Source organism: Diceros bicornis, assembly GCF_020826845.1.
Source record: "Diceros bicornis minor isolate mBicDic1 chromosome 12 unlocalized genomic scaffold, mDicBic1.mat.cur SUPER_12_unloc_1, whole genome shotgun sequence".
Lineage (NCBI taxonomy): Eukaryota > Metazoa > Chordata > Mammalia > Perissodactyla > Rhinocerotidae > Diceros > Diceros bicornis.
The window spans coordinates 1,236,855-1,258,994 of NW_026690864.1; the positions used below are offsets into that span (position 1 = coordinate 1,236,855).

Sequence of the window (22,140 nt, forward strand, 5' to 3'; positions counted from 1 at the left end):
CACATCCCTCTAGTTGCTGTACGTGGGACACGGCCTCAGCATGGCCAGAGAAGCGGTGCGTCGGTGCGCGCCCGGGATCCGAACCCAGGCCACCAGCAGCGGAGCGTGAGCACTTAACCGCCAAGCCACGGGGCTGGCCCTGAAATGGATGTGTTCTTAATTTGCTCTTTGATAGGTCTGTGGATCCCAAACTTAACACCTGAGTTGATAAAAATCCTCTTTGCTGGGAAGGTGAACACTGGAAACATTTACTCTTGCTCCCTGGATTTCCTTTAAATCAGCACAGATGTGTCGCCAGAGGGGTGTTGTCATTAGGGTGCTGGCTGCACCCTCCAATCTGAGGTGCACACAACAGATTTATGGAGCCAGTCACCTAAAGTGACCTGGCTTTAAATATCTGCTGCAAAAAAGAACATGGAGGGTAAATGTCTTATCATACAACTTTATGCCTTTGATAGTGCTCAGGGCAAGCTACCCCAGGAAGCACCACTCTGGTATGCAGATTATTTCGAGCTGAAGACAATAAGGACTCAGAGAACTCAGGAAGAATATTTGAGTTGCCCCTCCCAAACTGCCTAAAGAATTTAAAACAAAAGATCTGTTTCAGGAAGGAGTTATTATCATGACTGCTATAAAGATAATGTAGGATAGAGGTTACAATAGAAAAGGCACCAACAAGCCCATCTTATCGGAAGTTCTGTCTCTCTGGCCACATGCTCTAGATGGCCCTGCGAGGGGTTACCAGACAATCATTTACAAGGGAAGTCTCCATTTGTAAAGGTATCTCCCTCTCTGTATTGGGAAGAGAGGGGATGACCTCATTTCTAGAGACTTATCAATGTAGAAGGTGAGGCCTTAAAACTGCATAATAAGCCTTACTCTTGTTTACAGTGCTTTAGTGATAATCTCCTGTAACTAACACCCCCGCCCCCAACATCCTCCTTGTCTTTGGTTGGACATGGTATTTAAGACGAGAATCTCTGCTATTGTGTTGAGAAACGCAGTGTCCCTGCTTTCTCCCATGTATACATGTTATTAAACTTGGTATTATTTTCTCCTGCTAACCTGTCTTGTTATTTGGTCAGCCATAAGAACCTTAAGGAAAAGGGCAGAGGGAGATTCCCCCTCTTCCCCCGACACCTTTCAGAAATGTAATACAATCAGGCCTTGTATTTTGACTAAATTTAAAGAATACTATGAACATAATAAATTTTTTTATTAGACATTATCATAATTGGTTCTATAATTAAACTCTAGAGGGCGCTTTTTGTAAAAGGGCATCTGATATTTTCAGGGTAGAATCATCTTTGCTGGAGCTTAAGGACTAACAGAGGATCATAAAACAAAACACCAGACTTTTGCTGTTACACGGCTCTCCATCTGTCTCCACATGTGTGTATGTGCATGTGCAGGTGTACGTGCGTCTGTAAGAGAAGAGACAAGGAGGACCAGACTGGGCTGGCAAAGATTATGCTACGTGAGGGGATCCAGGGAGAAGGCAAATCAGAAGGCATGATGGGATGGTGGATGGGCTTACTGAGGGCTCAGGCAACGTTCAGACTCTGAAATAAGTTAGTATGTCACTTCTCTGGGATAAGTGAGTCTCCTTAGAAGCCAATTAACTCTGATGAATGGGAATGGGGTCTAGGGCAGTCACCCTCCACTGAGGGAGAGCTCAGACCTGTAGGGCAGGTCCCTCCCTGGGTTCTGACTCATTGTTCATTGTTCGGGGCCCACCTCCATGATGACAATGAGATGGGAGTGGCAGCACCCTGGGAGGGCACCAGCAGGAAGGAGACTGAACACTTGGCTATTAACGATTGCCTCCTGCTATGTGAGTATGGTAGAAATCAAAGACAGAATTACTGACAAAATTGTGCTGGTTTTCTGCTGGCTCCTTCAGAGGGCCAATACTGTATTAAAATGAAGAAGCTGAATCAATTTATTATTCAAATGCTCATTCACCTAAGAAGCTGCTAAAAGGAAGCCAAAAGAAACAAGAAAGTGAATGATAACAAACCATCATTATGAATGAATAAAGGGGATTAACCGGGAGGAAAGGCAGGCGGGATGCAAGCTAGGAAATAATGCCCTCCTGGGTAGACCCTGGGAGCCAGGTGAAAAGGCTTCTCGTCAGTGTGGAAGTTCAGGGGATGTAAGACAAGCACATCCCCAATTCCAGGTAAGTACACCTTTCAAAACAGCAGAAACCAGTTTCAGCTGTGCCCATGATTACAGATGTAATAATGCTCCAAAACAACCATGTCCAGCATACATCCATGTAATATATAACATCTGATCAGCAAGCACCATCAATCCCAGACCCAGCACTGGAAATTCTTTTAGGGATTCAATTATCCTAGAAAGTAGTGCTTTTCAATGTTTAAGGTGGCAGAACACCTGGAATTCTTAGAACTTTCTGTAAAATATCATGAAGTACTGATATACGTCATTTCATCACACAAATTAGGAACATTTTTACTAGCGGACAATGAATATATGTATACAATATAAAAATCAAACCACTAACACAAATACCCATGATGAAAAACCAATCTATCAAACCTAACAGGATCAGCTGATTTCACATTTTTCATTATTATTCATTTGGTACTCTCATTCATTTTCTCTTCCAGTAGGCAAGCTATAGCAGGTAACCAAAGTTTTATTAAAATAATTTTGAGGAAGTTCTCAAAATTACAAAGATTTATTTTCCTAAAAATTGGAAAAGACCACTTGACTCAATAGCAGGAGAATTCTACTGGAATATATCTGAGAATCACTGCACTAAAGAAAACGAATCTAGCATTGTTTTAAGCAGCAGATTCAAACACACTTCCAGTCCACAAAAATGACAAGCAAATTAAAATGAATTTACACTGACAAAGGAAAATAGAAAAAAGTTAGACAACTAGTTGAAGGCCATTAAACACAAGGTGTTCAGAAGTGCTCCTCACATCTCTCTTGTAGGTTAAAGTAATACTGTAAGTCTCCTAACTGGGACTCAAAATAGTGAGATTCAGTACAAAAGCACAAGAAAACATATCAAGGTCTCACTTATTGCTTTTTGAGTTTTTCTTATCTGCTTGGCCTATCTGCACAGATTCCCTCACAAAAGCCCTCACTGAATGGAAGCTTTCCCACTCAGTTATCAAGCTCAAATGTTCCTTATCAAATCCCACCTTAAAATAAGTTTCGTTTTTCTAGAAGCCTATCACCAATAGCTCAACAACTGCTCTTCAAAAGGTGAGAAATATAAGTTTAAGAGAATAAAAGGGAAGATGAGCCATAAGGAACTGATCAAGTCTAAGATCAAGGCGCTGGCTGGCTTGGTTCCTGGTGAGGGCCCACTTCCTAGCTTGCAGACGGCTGCCTTCTTGTTGTGTCCTCACAGGGCAGAGAGAGGAGGAGAGCTCTCTCAGGTCTCTTCTCATAAGGGCACTAATCCCATCACGAGGGCCTGACCCTCATAACCTCATCTAACCTTAATTACCCACTAAGGGCCCATCTCCAAATACCATCACATTGGGGGTTCAGGCTTCAACATATGAATTCTGCAGGGACACAACTCAGTCCATAAGAACACCGCTGCCACCATCTTGTTCCTGGCCTAAGGATGAGGTCAGCACTGAGGATGACAGAGCAGGGAAACGGAAAGGACCTGGGTCTTTGATGACAAAAGTGAAGGGCAGTATCAACCAATCCCAGGGCCTGCTTTACTCCCGGACTTTCAGAAATAAACAAAAATGTGTTTACTGTTTAAGGCAGTTCGAGACAGTGTTCCCGTTATTTGTAGCCTGGTATATCAAGATAATTAATAGGTAAATGTTCAACAAGGCCAGAAAGCCAAGTTTGAAAAAAGAACTCTGATGGATGGCTTTTCCATAATTCAAATTTACATTTCATTGAAAAGAATTTAAGGGAGGTATCTTAAAATGACGATCCTACCCCTGTCACTCTGCTCCCCTACCATGTCTCCTTTTTATAAATACCAGTAACAGCAGAATCTTTGCTCTTGGTGTGGCTGGGCCAGCACAAAGCAGGATCGAGGGGCTGTTCATGTGCTGGGTGTGGAGGGATAAGAAAAAGACCCCTGTAGCCCCTGAATGTGTTCCCCTGGCCTGCAGTGGTGCTATACTCTGCCACATGAGCCACTCCTTCAGCTGGAGTGACCAACAGTTCCCTAGACATGGGCCATGCTGGTCTGTCTCCAGGCCTGTGCTCCAGCCATTCCTCTCTTAAAATCTGGAATGGCTAATCTCCTTTCATCAGCCAAACCAATCACCATGGCTATTCTGGTTTTCTATTGCTTGTAATAGCTAACCTGAATTTAGTGGTGTAAAACAACAATCGACAACTTTTTGTTATGCTCATGGCTTCTGCGGGTCAGGAATTTGGACAGGGCACAGGGCAGGTGGCTTGTCTCTGCTCTGCAATGTCAGGGACCTCAGTCTGAATATCACGGGGTGATGTGGAACACAGGTGACTGGAATTATCTGGAGGCTTCTACACTCACATCTGGAGCCTGGGCTGGACTAAATTCAGGCTCAGCTGGGCCTGCTGACTGCAACACTGACACACGGCCTCTCCCTGAGGCTTGTTTGTTGTTAGCCCCACTTTCTTGGAAACCTGGCCATATTCCAGTCTCTCCTACCTTATTTGAATCTTAAACAACCAAGACTTGACCCCTAGAGTCTCCTCTCCAACTTTTGAAACCATAGGTAAACTTGTTCCACTCAGAATAAACTACTTTTAGATCTCAAATTTGTATTGAAAGAGGTCTAATTTTTCTGCAGCCCTCGTGGAATGTGGCCTGCTGGTTCCCTCCCTAGCAGAGATGCAGGCCTGCTATATTCTCTCATCAGCCTCCCTAGTCTCTCTTTCCCCCTGCCCTCCCTTTCTCCCTCTCCCCAATCGCCTCCTCCCTCCCCTCCCTCTACATCTCTTATTTGGCTCCCGGAGTGCTGGGATAGGGCCTCTTAACACTTCATTGAGACATCTCCCCAAAAATGTTGTAACTCACTTAAACATCAAATGATAAGAGGGATTCTAGGAAAACAGTGGCAGCACAGCCTTTATTTTTAAAAATCTCCCTGAATTCCCTTATATAAATATAAACAAAAGATAGAACAACTAGGAGAGCAAACCAAAAATTCATGCATAATATCTATGACAAAATTATGTGACAAAATATGAGTGAGTGGAACAAACTACTGATAGCAACTAAACCCCCATTATATCTGCAATTGTACAGAAGGAAGTGGAGGGACAGCAAAAGTATGAATGACGTTCCTGAGAATGCAAGAACCTCCACATCGTCAAGCGGTACTCACTGGCAGGCTGAGGTGAGAAGGGCAGTCCATCTGGAAGGGGGCTGCAGGTCCATTTCAAGGGTTAGAACAGAGGGACTGCGGTAGGTGCAGGAGCAATCCGGGCCCTACCACTCCAGAACCTTACCAGTCTAAGTGCCCTTTCAGCAGAGCTCTGCACTGAGGAGAAGCTGCTGGGAGTGAACTCTAAATTGAACTTAACTGGGACAATAACGGCAGAGGAAGAATCTTTCCATTTCAAGTGGAGGAGGGGAAAAGAGCCAAGGGATCTAAGAAAGTAAGAGGCCACATACAAACATTCTGGGAGAACAACAGAAGAGGGAGCTCTGGAGCCATAAAACTAGGAAAGCCAGCCTGGCCCACCTGCCCCTCCTGAGTGCAGGAGAACTCCTCTCACCAGACATAGGCCCAGAAAAGATTCCAGGTCTCTTTATCAGTAAAGCGCAGGTAACGACAGCTCCACTGCATAGGGCTGCGGCAGCAGATGAGATAATGTATGTAAAGCAGCTGGCACAGCATCGGGTACACAGTAAGCACTCAAAGATGATCGAAATTATTACCATTATTATAAACATTAGCATATCAAGTTTATATAACAACCTTAAGCCTAACTCTAACAAAAGATTAAAGATTTCAGTTAGGCCACAGTGAAGTGTGGTAAAACACCACTGTCCCACTCCAGAGGACATTTCCCAAGTTGTCCACCCCGGACTCAGCACCCTTCTCCGCAGAACAGTACTACCCAGTACATAATTGCTCAATTCTGCCTCTCGCCTTCCCTTTCCCCAGCTGCAGGCTGACCCTTTTCCAGCTGCTCACACATCCTTGCTTCAGAGAGCCTCTTACAGCTCCCTGGTCTACGATTTTCCTTTATGATCAATTTTCCGCCCTGATTATCTTGTTTCTGGAAGGTATCTCAGGTTTTAGGAAAACTTCTGATCACACCCAATTGGATGATGATTTCCTGGTTGAACTCGCAGAGTTCTGGAGCCTCGCTGGTGACCTCATGTACTGATGCTAAGCACAAGCTCTACTTACGGTGCATCATACCCAACACTTCTCAGTGAAAAGGGCTAAATAAAACAAACTGTCCATTTTGTCAGGATTCTGATTCATTGATGCTAGAAATTAAATTTATCAAATTGCTAAGAGTCAGAGTAGGAGAGACAGAAGCCAAGTTCATTTCTGACTTAAAAAAAAAAAAAGAGGTTGGCCATTCCCTTTATATGTCATGTATGTCCCTGCATCTTGACTTCCAGAACCACACTATCAGATTACCATTAACTATCAAATGCCAACATGTGCCAGTCACTGTACCAGGTGCTTTAGCTGAAAAAATCAATCTGATGAAGATAGTAAACTAGAACTTTGAAGTCAAATTTAATTAGTCAAAAGATGATACTGGTCAAAAGGAGATCCAAGACTATAATCACAAAAAGGTCATGGCTCTGCCAGTCTTCCTGTGGTCTAGAGCAGGGAAAGAGAAAGAGAACATTCCAAACAAATCACTAAGTTCCTGATTTGTTTCTTGTGATCATCTCTAGTTAAAGAAAGGGAATTAGGGACAGGGCTAGCCTGACAGGAGAAATAAAAGGGAACAGGTTCATATTCTGGATAATTTTTCATAAATGTGTACAAAACATAATATTCTGAAATCACATATTCTCCATGTCAGCAGACGGTTATGAGTTTGGAAGGCTTTCTAGTAACCACACATAATAAAATAAGAAAGTACTGTGTATAATCTAAAAGGACAAATTGTTAAAAGACTTGGGAGGGCTCATCACAAGGAAAGAAAGATGAAATGGAAGGGGAGAAAACTGTTCCACCAATAGATTTAAAAGGTAAAAGAAAAACTAAATTAGAAATGACTTTGTCAAAGCTATGCATTTCATAACTAAAACTGAAAGTGGCCAAACGATATCTGGTTTCCCTGGCCTTCAGAAAGGAAGCAGCAGCCAAGTGGAAGCGACTATGAGGGAGAAGGGAAGAAGAGACACCAGGTAGGCTTCAGGGTGCTGATACTATTTCTTGACTGGGTGGGGGTTACCAGCTGTGTTCACTCTGTGATAATTAATGGAGCAGTACACTCATGATTTGTTCACTAGTATGTAGGCTATACTTCAATAATAAAATTCATTTTAAAAAGAGCACATGACAAGGACTTCTGCTTCTTGTAAAGGCATCCTAGGTAATGCAGGCCAATCCTTGCACTAAGAACAAAAAAAAGTATAAAAAATATCTCTTTGATAGCTTAGAGAGATAAGGCAGTGATGAATTACAGGATCAAAACCTAGAAAAAAAGGAAATTCAGAGAGATAAGCCTAACATCTGGGGCAATTTTTCTTTGAAGGGCATGTGCCAATTCCAGAAAAGGCAGCTGAGAGTCTGAGAAGCTGAGTGGAGCTCCAGGCAATCCCACAGAGTGGGAGAATAAAAACTGAAGTCCAGGTCTACCAACGAAGGGGAAACTTAATAAATCACCCACACTTTGAACTGGAACTTCAAAGGGCTGCTTCCTGTGGATAACGGTGAAACTGAGTCTGGCCCTCAAAGGGACCAAGGCCTGGCTTCACACTGTATCAATTCTTCAACCTGGATGAAAGGGACCCAGGATCACTTCTGCCCCAGGCACCTGCCAGAAGCAAATGCAAATCCTCTTTAGAGGAGGAAAACTTCCTTGTCCTCAAATCACTCCCAAAATGCTCCTACACAATATCCATTCAAAAATTGCCAGAGATTTGAGAAAAACAAGACAAGAGTGATTAAAAAGCGAGAGAAAGAAAAGAAAACAGAAGCAGACCCATGGGGAAGAAATGGAGATCCAGTCTCTAAGGTACTTATACTGTCTGGAAAGAAAGTAAAAATATTAATTAACAACAGATTTTGAAAGGTCAGAAACTTATAGATGAAACAAAAATTAGTAAATATATAGGTGATTAGAATCATGTAATTATTAAGCTCGAGCTAACAGAAACATACAGAACCCTACCCAATGAAGAGTGAATATACATGTTTTTGCATTATGGGCATTTATAAAAATTGGCCATTACTATGGCCAATCAACAAAGACCAAAGGACAGATGTTGTTCAGAACACATTCTCTGCCAACAATGTGATAAAATTGGAAATCTATAATGAAAAGAGAATCCTCTTTTCCCCTAATATGTTTAGAAACAACCAAAAATCATTTTACATAATACCTATGTCAAAGAAAAAGATATAATAATTATAAACATTTAGATAATTATGTTAAAATACTTAAAACTGAATGGGAGTGATAGCATTATTTGTCAAAACCAGTGGGGTGCAAGTCAAGCAGTACTTACATGGAAATTTAAAGCCTCAAAAGTATATGTTCTAAAATGGGAAAGATTGAAAATTAGGCATTCAACTCAGTTAGAAAAAACCACCTGGTAAAACCAAGCAAAGTAAAAAGGGAATAATAAAGATAATAACAGAAACAAACGAGATTTTTAAAAAGCAACAGATGGGATGAAATCTGATTATTTGGAGAAATTAATAAAATAGACAAATCTCATGCAGGATTGATTGATGAAAAAAGTTGGGCAGACATAAAATTATGAATGAAAAAGAAACATAATTATTGACACGGTAAAAATTCTAAAATATAGGGTCCAGCCCCGTGCCCTAGTGGTTAAGTTTGGCATGCTCTGCTTTGGCGGCCCAGGTTCAGTTCCCGGGCGTGGACCTACACCACTTGTCGGCAGCCATGCTGTGGTGGTGACCCACACCCAAAATACAGGAAGACTGGCAACAGATGTTAGCTCAGGGATGATCTTCCTCAGAAAAAAAAAAAAAGAAAAAAAGAAAAAAATTGTAAAATATAAAAGCTGCCCACAAATTTGAAAACTTAAAAAAGTATTAAGAAACTAGAAAATTTTTCTAGTACACTCTACATTTTCAAAATTGACTCAAGATGAATGAAAACATCAATATACGTATAAGCATTTAAGAAATGCAAAAAGTAGACAAAAATTGAGAGAATTTTCATCAGTGCACCTGTCTTGCAAGAAATGTTACAAGTTCCTCTGGTTTTAACCTCTGCGAGTGTTCTCGGTATCCCCGACTCCTGTCTTTGCTCTAGGGCACCCACCTCTTCTGACTGAGGCCAGAAGCCTATGGTGAGAAGGGTGGGAAAGGCTGGGGAACCAGGTTCAGGTCGGTCAATGGAGACTTCCTTTAACATCTCCCGTACAGACACTGAGTGACAGTTAATGCCTACTTCGCTGACCATCTGGTCTGAGGACTGCTGCCCTCTTGGAAGCCTGGTTCTGGACTTGTAAAAATTTAAACCAAAATAAAGATAAGGAAAGTCTTAGATTTTTCAGATCAAAGTAGGTGAGCTAACAGGAGAGGCACAGGCAAGACTGGGGAATGAAGTGCCAGGCAGAACAGGAAGGGGATACACTGACAGCCCCACCTGCTGGCACCAGGTTATCTTTTCAAAAGTGTAATGCACAACCTTACTTTGGGAACAAAAGCGATCATTTGTGGGGCAGCAAGAAAAAGCTCAGGGGGCCACTTGTTGAGGGGCAGAGGTCAGGTCCAGGAAAAACAAGAGACAGTGGTGAAGAAAAAAAGCAAGTGAAGCAGACACCTGAAGGCATCATCACATCTGAAGGAACACTGAATCCATAAACATGCTGCCAGCTCCGCTTAGAGTGACTTGCGGGTAAATGCTACAAGAAACACAGTTTTATGCAAGAATTTCAGATGCAAGAACTTCCTTCCCATATTTAACTTTGAAGAGGGGCTAAATTAAAATCACTAGAGGAGATTCACTTCATGTGATCACATTTTTATGACCCTGAGAAACCAAGGCTTTCATTTATTTAGTGTAAAAGGCAGCATTACGTTTTGCTGTCAGCCATACTCCAAGGGGGGAAGGAACAAAGCAACTCTGCGAGTGCTTTGCTCAGCTTGAAGAAGGGCACACAGCACTTCCTCAGCTTATTTGAGGCTGGAAGGCACAAAAATCAATACGGACAGAGCAAAAGGTCAAATTGCCACCGCTTAGTTTTTTCTTTTCCTAATTAAATAATCTCATTTGCTTCTGGAGCTTCCTTATTCAACCTAATGAAATATTATCTCTGATATTCCAGTTTTTTAGGCAGTAGAGAGTTACTGGGAACCAGCCCAGGGTATCAGTTAAGAATACAGACTCTGGACCCAGACGGCCGAGCTCAAAGTACACTGAGCCACTTTGTGACTTTGAACATAACTTCTCTGTGTCTCAGTTTTCTCCTTTGTAAAAGGGTAATGATGATAGGAATAAATGGATTATTATAAACAAAGCTCTTCACAACAGTGCCTGGCACAGAGTGGGTGCTATTGAAGGGTATATCACCATTATGATTGTGATTTGCATGGTAGAGCATATATCACCATTATGATTGTGATTTGCATGGTAGAGCACAGAAATTAAGAGCATGAATTCTGGCATCCGGCTGTCAGTTCGAATGCTAGCTGCACCTCTAAGGTTATTTAATCCTTCTAAACCTCACTTGAAATACTCCACTTGGCATCTGCAGCACAACTTCTTCTCGGTTCTCTTGATTCTTCCCTGCAGCTTCGCCTCAAACTCCTTTGCTGTTTCCTGCTCATTTTCCTGACCTTGAATGTGGAGCCAGGCCTTGGGCTGCTTTCCTATTCACACTCATTGCCTAATGTTCTTCTCAGGGTCCACGGCTTTAAAGTGCATTTATACTCTGATGATTCAGTAAAGTTGCAGGATACAGAATCAACATACAAAAATCAGTTGCATTTCTATATAACAATCCAAAGAAAACAATCCCATTTACAATAGTATCAAAAAGAATAAAATACTTAGGAATAAATTTAACCAAGGAGGCAAAAGACTTGTACATTAAAAACTACAAAACATAGCTGAAAGAAATTAAAGAAGACACAGACAAATGAAAGATATCTCATATTCATGGATTGGAAGATTTAATATTGTTAAAATGTTCACACTATCCAAAGTGAGCTACACATTCAATGCAATCCCTATCAAAATCCCAATGGCATTTTTCACAGAAATAGAAAAACCAATCCTAAAATTCATATGGAACCACAAAGGACTCTGAATAGCCAAAATAACATGGAGAAAATGAACAAAGCTGGAGGAGTCACATCTACTGATTGCAAAACATATTACAAAGCTACAATAATCAAAACAGTATGGTACTGGCATAAACACAGACACACAGACAAATGGAACAGAATAGAAACCCAGAAATAAATCCACATATATATAGTCAACTGATCTTTGACAAGGGCATCAAGGAGGCACAATGGGGAAAAGATAGTCTCTTCAACAAATGGTGCTGTTATTCATGTGCAAAAGAACACAATTGGACCCTTATCTTACACTATACACAAAAATCAACTCAAAATAGACTTAAAAATCAACTTAAACGTAAGACCTGAAACTGTAAAACTCCTAGAAGAAAACATAGGGGAAAAGCTGCCTGACATTGGTCTTAGCAATGATTTCTTAAATATGACATCAAAAGCACAGGCAACAAAAGCAAAAATAGATAAGTGGGCCTACATCAAACTAGAAAATTTCTACACAGCAAAGGAAACAATCAACAGAGTGAAAAGGCAACCTACAGAATGGGAAAAATATCTGCAAACCATATATCTGATAAGAGGTTAACATCCAAAATACAAAAGGAACTCTAACAACTCAATTGCAAAAAACCAAATAACCTGATTAAAAAATGGAGAAAGGATTTGAATAGATATTTCTCAAAAGACGATATATAAATGGCCAACAGGTATATGAAAAGATGCTTAACATTACTTATCATCGGGGAAATGCAAATCAAAACCACAATGAGATATCACTTCATACTTCATACTTAGGATGGCCATTATTAAAAAAAAAAAGAAAGAAAAGAAAATAACAAGTATTGTTGAGGATGTGGAAAAACTGGAACCCTGTGCACTATTAGTGGGAGTGTAAAATGTTGCAGCCGCTATGGAAAACAGCACGGAAGTTCCTCAAAAAATTAAAAATAGAACTACTATATGATCCAGCAATCTCGCTCTGGGTATTTATCCAAAAGAACTGAAATCAGGATCTCAGAGACATAGCCGCACTCCCATGTTCACTGCAGCATTATTCACAATAGCTAAGAGGGGGAAACAAACTAAATGTCATCGACAGATGAATGGATAAAAAAAATGTAGTATATAAATGCAATGGAATATTATTTAGCCATAAAAAGAAGGAAATCCTGTCAGATGCTACAACATGGATGAACCTTGAGGACATCATGCTACACGAAATAAGTCAGTCACAGAAGGACAAACACTGGTTGGTTCCACTTATATGAGATATCTGAAGTAGTCAAATTCATAGAAGTAGAAAGTAGCATTCTACTTCTACTTGGCGGTTGCCAGGGGCTGGGGGAAGAGGGAAATGAGGATTTACTGTTCAATGAGTATGAAGTTTCAGTCATTCAAGATGAAAAAGTTCTAGGGATATGCTATACAACAGTGTGCTTACAGTTAACAATATTGTACTGTACATGTAAAAATGTTAACTTTTCAATAAATGGTGCTGGAACGGGATATCCACATGAACAAAAATGAATCTAGGCACAGATCTTATACCCTTCACAAAAATTAACTCAAAATGGATCACAGACCTAAATGTAAAATATAAAACTATAAAACTCCTAGAAGATAACATAGGAGAAAGTCTAGATGACTTTGGGTATGGTGATAACTTTTTATTCATTTATTTATTTTTTATTCTTTTGTGAGGAAGATCAACCCTGAGCTAACATCCACGCTAATCCTCCTCTTTTTGCTGAGGAAGACCGACTCTGAGCTAACATCTATTGCCAATCCTCCTCCTTTTTTTTTTTTTCCCCAAAGCCCCAGTAGATAGTTGTATGTTATAGTTGCACATCCTTCTAGTTGCTGTATGTGGGACGCGGCCTCAGCATGGCCAGAGAAGCAGTGCTTCAGTGCACGCCCGGGATCTGAACCCGGGCCGCCAGTAGCGGAGTGCGCGCACTTAACCGCTAAGCCACGGGGCCGGCCCTGATGATGACTTTTTAGATAAAACACTAAAGACATGATCCACGAACAAAATAACTAATAAGCTAGACTTCGTTAAAATTAAAAAACTTATGCTCTGCAAAAGATAACATCAAGAGAATGAGAAGACAAGCCACAGACTGGGAGAAAATATTTGCAAAAGACACATCTGATAAAGGACTTATATCCAAAATATACAAAGAGCTCTTTAAAACTCAACAATAAGAAAACGAATAACCCAACTAAAAAACGGGAAAAGATCTGAACAGACACCTCACCAAAGAAGATATACAGATGGTAAATAAGCATATGAAAAGATACTCAACATCATATGTCATTAGGGAACTGCAAATTAAAACAAGAAGATATCATTACATACCTATTAGAATGGCTAAAATCCAAAAAAACTGACAATAACAAATGCTAACAAGGATTATAGAAACAAGAACTCTCATTCATTGCTGATGGGAATGCAAAATGGTACAGCCACTTTGGAAGACAGTTTGGGAGCCTCTTATAAAACTAAACATAGTCTTACCAAACAATCCAGCAATTGCACTCTTCGGTATTTACCCAAATGAACTGAAAACTTACATCCACACAAAAACCTGCACACGGATGTCTACAGCAGCTTTATTCACAATTGCCAACAATGTGGAAGGCACAAAGATGTCCTTCAGTAGCTGAATGGATAAACTGCAGTACATCAAGACAACATAATATTATTCAGCACTAAAAAGAAATGATCTATCAAGCCGCAAAAAGACATGGAGGAACCTCAAAGGCATATTACTAAGTGAAAGAACCCAATCTGAAAAGGCTACATACTATATGATTTCAAGAATATGACATTCTGGAAAAGCCAAAACTATAAACTGTAAAAGGATCAGTAGTTAGCAGGGGGTGGGGGTGGGGGTATGAATAGGTAGAGCACACAGGATTTTTAGGGCAGTGAAAATACTCTTTATGATACTATAATGATGGATACATGTCATTATACATTGTTCAAACTCATAGAATGTACAATACCAAGGGTGAATTGTAATATAAATTGTGGACTTTGGGTGATTATGATGTGTCAATGCAGGTTCATCAGTTGTAACAAATGTACCACTCTGGTGTAGGATATTGATGATGGGGGAGGCTATGTATGTGTAGGGGCAGGCGGTATATAGGAAATCTCTGTACCTAATTCTTAATTTTATTGTGAACCTAAAACTGTTCCAAAAAATAAAGTCTTAAAAAATGTTAAGAGGATAGATCTCATGTTATGTATTATTTTATTTTATTTATTTATTTTTCCCCCCTAAGCCGCAGTAGATAGTTGTATGTCATAGTTGCACATCCTTCTAGTTGCTGTACGTGGGATGCGGCCTCAGCATGGCCGGAGAAGCGGTGCGTCGGTGCGCGCCCGGGATCTGAACCTGGGCCGCCAGCAGCGGAGCACGCGCACTTAACCGCTAAGCCACGGGGCTGGCCCTGTATTTTTTTTTAAACACAAAAAATATATGTATATCCAGAATTTGACACTTCTCACTGCTGCCACCCTGAACCAAGGCACCACCACCTACTCCCTAGATTACTGTAATACTGTCTAAACAGGTCTCCTTGCTCCCACCCTGTCCCCTACAGTTCATTTTCCATTAAGCAGCCAGAGTGGTTCTTCACCTCCCTTGAAGCACAATCCAAAGTTCTTCCTACAGCCTACAAGACCCTTTGTGATGTGGCCCACTGATATTTCTCTCACTCCATCTCCTACCTTCCTCACTCACCTGTTGTGGTCCAGCTGCACTGGCTTCTTTGCTGTTCCTAGAAACACCACGTATGCTCCCACTAGAGGGCCTCTGTACTTGCTGTTCCTGCTGCATGGTATTCTCTTCCTCAAGATATATCCCACTCATCTCCAAGACACTGAAGGAGAGAAATGAAACATAAATTGATAAACAAACAAATATACCAGGGTGAAAATTAAGGTAACAAAGAATAAAGCAGGTTAAATAGACAGAGAAGGCATGGGTACAATTTAATGTGGCTTACTCTCACTCACTTTAGATCTCCTCTCAAATGTCAAATCACCACAGAGACTTTCCCTGAGTATCCTACACTAAATTGCATCTATGCATTCTCTATCCACTTAACCTGCTCGTTCTTTGTCATAATATTTTCACACAGATTGTTTATTGGTTTGTGTTTTCTTCCTCCCCTCCACACGCATGATCATAAATACCATAAGAGCAAGAGTAGTGCCTGGGACAGAGTAGGCACTCAGTAAATATTTAATGTTAAATGAACAAAGTCCTATACTAGCTATCTATAGACTCGTAACAAACTACCCCAAAGCTTTGTAGCTTAAAACAACAACCATTTTGGGGCCGGCCCCGTGGTGTAGTGGTTAAGCGTGCGCTCTCCGCTGCTCGCAGCCTGGGTTTGGATCCCGGGCGCGCACCACGCGCCGCTTGTCAGGCCATGCTGTGGCGGCATCCCATCTAAAGTAGAGGAAGATGGGCATGCATGTTAGCTCAGGGCCAGTCTTCCTCAGCAAAAAGAGGAGGATTGGCATGGATGTTAGCTCAGGGCTGATCTTCCTTACACACACACACACACAAAACAATAATAAAAAAAAAAATCACCACCATTTTATTATATCTGATGACTTTGTGGATCAGAAAATCAGTCAGGGCTTGGCTGAGTGGATTCTTCTGTTTTAGGTATTATTGAGAGAGGTTATTCAGTGATATCAGCTGGTGGATGCACTTGGTAGAGGGTCCAAGAAGGCTTCGCCTACATGTCTGGTACTTTGGAGGGGATAGCTGCAAGGATGGGCACAGCTGGGACCAGTCTAGAGCACCTACACATAATTTCTTTACCACGGCAGTCTCAGAATAGTCAGACTTCTTACATGGTGGTTCAGGGTTCCAAGAACACATGTTCCAGCAAAAAGAGTGGCAACTGCATGGCCTTTTATAACTCAACTTTGGAAGTCACAGAGGATCAATTCTACCATGCTCTACTTGGTTGAAGCAGTCATAAGCCCATCCATATTCAAGGGAAGGGGAGAGAGATCCCATCTTTTAATAAGAGGAGTTTTGAAGAATTTGTAGCCATATTTCAGATTGCTACAACCCCATACCTCACAGTACACAGCTTTGGGCCTACTAGGTATTCAGGAAATTTTGGTTGACTCAAAATGGAATTATAGAATGAGATTTTCAACTAAAGTACTATAACTAGAAGAGAGAACAGTTTGGTTCTTTAATACAGGGGTTTATAAAAAATAATTAATTTTAAATGGTCTACATAATTTCAAAACCAAAAAACTAAACATCAAACTCAAAACAGACCATCTATGAGGGGCTCACCAATACACTGGACATAGCTGAGGAAAGAATCAGTGAGCTTGAGGATATGTCAGTACAAATTTCCCAAACTGAAATGCAAAGAGAAGGAAGAATGAAAACAAAATGGGACAGAACATCCAAGAATTGTAGGATAATTACAAAGGGTCTAACATACAAGTAATGGGAATACCGGAAGGAGGAGAAAGAGAGAAAGGAGCAGAAGGAATATTTGAAGTAGTAATGGCTAAGAATTTTCCAAAGTTAACAACATATACCACCAAACTACAGATCCAGGAAGCTCAGAGAACACCAAGTAGGATAATTACCCAAAAAATCTACACCTAGGAATATCACAAAAATCCTTAAAGTGTATGCACCTAACAACAGAGCATTGAAATACACAGGCAAAAAGTGATAGAACTGCAAGGAGAAATAGATAAAGCCACTATTATAGTTGACTATTTAGTCACCTCTGTCGGTGACTAACATATCCAGCAGGTAAAAAGCAGCAAGGATATAGCTCAACTGAATAGCACCATTAAATTGGATCTAATCGACATTTATAAGATACTTCATCCAACAACGGCAAAATACACATGGTCACATGGAACGTTTGCTAAGACAAACCACATTCTGGGCCATAAAACACACCTCAACAAAGTTACAAGAACAGAAGTCATAGAAAGTATGTTCTCAGACCACAACAGAATTAAACTGAGATCAATAACAGAAATATAGCTAGGAAATCTCAAAATATTTGGGGATTAAACAACACACTCCTAAACACATGGGTAAAAGAGGAAGTCTCAAAAGAAATTTAAAAATATTTTGAACTGAATGAAAATGAAAATACAACTTATCAAAATTTGTGGGACGCAGTGAAAGCAGTGCTTACAGGGAAATTTATAGCACTGAATGCACACAGTAGAAAAGAAGAAAGCTCTAAAAGTCAATAATCTAAGCTCCCACCTTAGGAAACTAGAAAAGAGAAGAGGAAATTAAATTCAAAGTGAGCAGAAGAAAAGAAGTAATAAAACTTAGAGCAGAAATAAATGAAATTGAAAATAGGCAAACAATAAAGAAAATCAAAAAACAAAAAGCTGGTTCTTTGGGGAAAAACCCAACAAAGTGGATAAACCTCTAGCCAGGTTTATTAGTCTGCTCAGGTTGCCATAACAAAATATCACAAATTGGGTGATTTAGACAACAAAAATTTATTTTTTGCAATTCTAGAGGCAGGGAAGTCCAAGATCAAGGTGTCAGCTGATTTGGTTCCTAGTGAGACTTGCAGATGGCTACCTCTCACTGTGTCCTCACATGGCAGAGAAAGAAAGCTCTGGTGTCTCTTCCTCTTCTTTTAAGAGATCAGCCCTATTGGATAACGGTTCACCCTTATGATCTCATTTAATCTTCATCATCTCCTCATAGGCAATCTCATTTAAAGCTCAGGGTCCTCTTCCAAGTTCACTGGTTGTTGGCAGAATTCAAGTCCTCGTGGCTACAGGACTGAGGCCCTCAGCTCCCACAGGGCACATACCATCGTCTGCCATGTGGCCTTCATCACAAGATGGCAAGTTTGCTTCTTCAGGTGAACAGGAGACTATCTCAGCTGCTTTGAACCTGATTTCAGTAAGTGCCCAGTCCCTTTTAAAGGTTGATCTGTTTAGGTCTGGCCCACTCCTAACAATTCCTTTTTGATTACCTCAAAGTCAACTGATTTGGGGACTTTCATTATGTTTGCAAAATTCTTCATCTCTGTCACATAACATAGCCTAATCACAGAAAGGAAATCCTTCAAACTCACAGTCCTGCCCACACGCAAAGTGAGGGGATTATACAGAGTGTACATCAGGGGGCAGGAACCTCAGGGGCCATCTCAGAATTCTGCCCACCAGTGTATACAATTAATCCTGATGAAACTAATGATGTCAGATTAATTCTCCTAAATCAAGTTACTCACCATACCACTCTTCTCTTAAAATAACCTTCAATAGTTCTGGAAAACACAGAGAAGGAACTTTAAATTCTTTACCCTGATATTCAAGGTCTTTCTCAAACATGACCCAGGCAACATTTTAAACCTTTACTCCAACAAGCCCTGCTCAATGAGCCCTTAGTCACACGCTTTGCTCTGCCCTCCCATGCCCTTTGTGTTCTCTGTATCTGCATTCCTTCTTGCACTCTTCCTCCAGAGCTCATTCACCCCTTTCCCTGCTCCTTATTCAAGCCTTTACAGCCTTCAAGATGCTGCATCAACACCGGGATAAAACCTTTCCTGACCCTTTTGACTCACACTGAGGTTATCTTCATTTGAATTTGTCCTCAAGTACTGTGGTGGATTGCAAAAAACAACCATAATCTTCCCATTCCTGTGTGCAATCATTTGCAATGTGACTTTGCCACTCATCCCATCAAGAGGTGGATTATATTTTTTCACCTCTTGACTCTAGGCTGGGTCCTGTGACTTTCTTTAACTAATGGGACATGAGCAAACCTGACACAAGCAGACACTTTAAAGCATTTGTGCACTGGGGCTTGCCCTCTTGCTGTGCTGGGAACCCTGCTACCCCCACCAGGTGACTGAGGTTGGACTACTCTACTGGACGATGAGGGACACCTGGCCAAATAATTCTTGTAGCCCCAAATGACACTGGGCCAACCACCTGGCACCTGAAAAATAATAAATGTCTGGTGTTTTAGGTCATGGAGCTTTGTACCAATGTTTGCAGCAAACTACTCTTTAAGAATGAGATTCAAGGTCCTCCTTTTTAACAACATTGCTTTTACTCAGCTTCATTCTAATATGCTTCCTTGTGAGAAATGTGAATTATAGCTTGCAATGAGGGAACTGTGCAGGAAGCACAAGCTGGTCTTCAATTATCTGGAAATATCCATGGGGGTGGGTCATGAACCTTCTCAAAGATGCTTGGCTTTTAAACAGAGAAGCAATCCATATGTCCATCAACAGATGAATGGATAAACAAAATGTGGTATATCCATACACTGGAATATTATTTAGCCTAAAAAGGAATGAAGTTCTGATACCTGCTACAACATGGATGAATCTTGAAAATGTTATGTGAATTGAAATAGACCAAAAGGACAAATATATAAGGGGGACAAAAAAGTTTTGGAAATAGGTAGTGGTGATGGTTGTACAATATCATGAACATAATTAACGTCACTAAATTGTACACTTAAAAATGGCAAATTTTATGTTATATACATTTTAACACAGCATTTAAATATTAATAATATAATATGCCAAAAACTCTTGAATTATACACTTTAAATGGGTGGATTGTATGGTACGTGAATTATATCTCAATAAAGCTGTTAAAAAGTTTTTTTAAATAAAACAAACAAAAAACAAGAGAAAACACCACCAAAAGTCACCCTTGATTTCACTTTTCTCCTCAGATGGAAACTACACTGCATACTGCACATCTATTTTCCTTTCACTGCCAGGAAGCTTAAGACCAAGTTTTATGTTCAAGGTCAGCAACTCAGCTGGCACATAGATGTGCTCAAACATAGTATCTATCATCATTCTCATCAAATCAGAGGTTCCGCTTTCCTGTTCAGATCCTTCTATGTGTCTTCCTTTGTCCCATCTCTCGATCTTTGTTAACTAAAATTCATTCAAGTGACTTTTCTCCAGGCCCCCAACAGACCCTAAAGTAAACTGAGATAATGAACCTTTGAGGTCATAGTATTAGCTCTGTAAATATGACACTATAGTCTCAGATGAATAATTAACCCTCAGAGCAAGGAGAAGAGCTCATGCTAAAGAGGAAATAAGAGAACGCAGCGCCTCAAAAGCGGTGAGGATGTCAGCAGGTTAACCAGGATCATTTAAACCACCTTCAACCTATTCCTGGGTAGTACTTTTTTTGTTTGTTTGTTTATTTATTTATTTATTTTTTCCCCCAAAGCCCCAGTAGATAGCTGTATGTCATAGATGCAAATCCTTCTAGTTGCTGTACGTGGGACACGGCCTCAGCATGGCCCGAGAAGCGGTGCGTCAGTGTGCGCCTGGGATCCGAACCTGGGCCGCCAGCAGCGGAGCGCGCGCACTTAACCGCTAAGCCACAGGGCCGGCCCCTGGGTAGTACTTTTACCACAGAAAATCAAAGGGCTCAAATTTGGTAACAGACAGAAAACAACCATTGCTGACTGACCTTTCATTCTGGGACCATTCCATTAGGACAAACTATTCAAAAATTCCCCAAATGCCCATATTTTCTAACAAATTTTGGAAAACTATATCCCAAAATTCTGAGGAACTTGGCTTTAAGATCATAGGAAAAAGTCAGTCATATAGGAGAAGGAGAGAGAGAACATTCTTAATTCTATACACATACCCAACTTTTTTCATCTCAGAAAAAGCCTGAGTCCTGGGTAAGTACGCTAGTCCCCCAGTTAATCCACCAAACTACTTACTTGTCCAATGAATTGCTATAAAAAGAAGCCTACAAATACGAAACCCAAAACAGATACATTCTATCTCTAGTAATAAAGTTTCTGATGATGTAGTATATAATACCTGTACCTCTCTGACGAGAGAAGTATTCCTACTAGAAAAATCCAATGGGGGGCCAGCCCGGGGGCACAAGCGGTTAAGTGCGTGCGCTCCGCTGCGGCGGCCCAGGGTTCGCTGCTTTGGATCCCGGGCGCGCACTGACGCACCACTTGTCAAGCCATGCTGTGGCGGCGTCCCATATAAAGTGGAGGAAGATGGCCATGGATGTTAGCCCAGGGCCAGTCTTCCTCAGCAAAAAGAGGAGGATTGGCAGATGTTACCTCAGGGCCGATCTTCCTCACACACGCACAAAAAAATCCATTTGGCTTGCCACTCTAATAAATCAAATTTCCCAATGACAAGAACCATGTTGGTTCTTCCATCCACAGTACAAGTACTTTGTACTTGGATGTGCTATTAATAAATATTTCTTGAACATCACTTTAAAGTCAATCAGACTATAAATTAAAATTTTCACCATAAGTAGATAATGAATGGTAAGAGGCAATACATTAAAGGTGCAACGCTGCTCTAAAAGAGAACATATCCCCTCATATACAAGGATGCCCACTTGGCTTTTCACTGTTGCTGGGACTGTTGGAGCGAAAGAGTGACGGCATCACAGTGTAACAGAAAATTCTAGTGGTGGCATGTGGGTTGGGGAGGCAGGCTGTATGGAAGGTCTGCCCCAACGGCCTCCGTGTCATTCCTATGCCCCTAGCCTTGATTTCCTCATTTTTAAAAGGCGAGATCTACCTTAGTTTGTTACGTAGGTTCCTTCCACTCCTAAAAGAGATTTGATGCTATTAGAGCTATTTTTCATTGCAGAATTGGTTTTCAACAGTTTCCATGTTTTCTACACAATTCCACC

At 40.8% G+C, this 22,140-nt stretch overlaps 1 long non-coding RNA gene across 2 annotated transcripts in view; it reads right to left on the reverse strand.

The window, feature by feature from the left end:
• LOC131401619 (uncharacterized) overlaps positions 1 to 22,140 on the reverse strand; it is a 37,874-nt gene that overhangs the window by 15,041 nt on the left and 693 nt on the right. The window contains exon 2 of one of the 2 annotated variants that reach the window (XR_009217801.1): positions 15,182 to 15,320. The exons of the other annotated variant lie outside the window; for it this stretch is intronic. This is a non-coding gene — a long non-coding RNA (uncharacterized LOC131401619). The remainder of the gene's footprint in view (positions 1 to 15,181; positions 15,321 to 22,140) is intronic. 2 annotated transcript variants of the gene reach the window in all.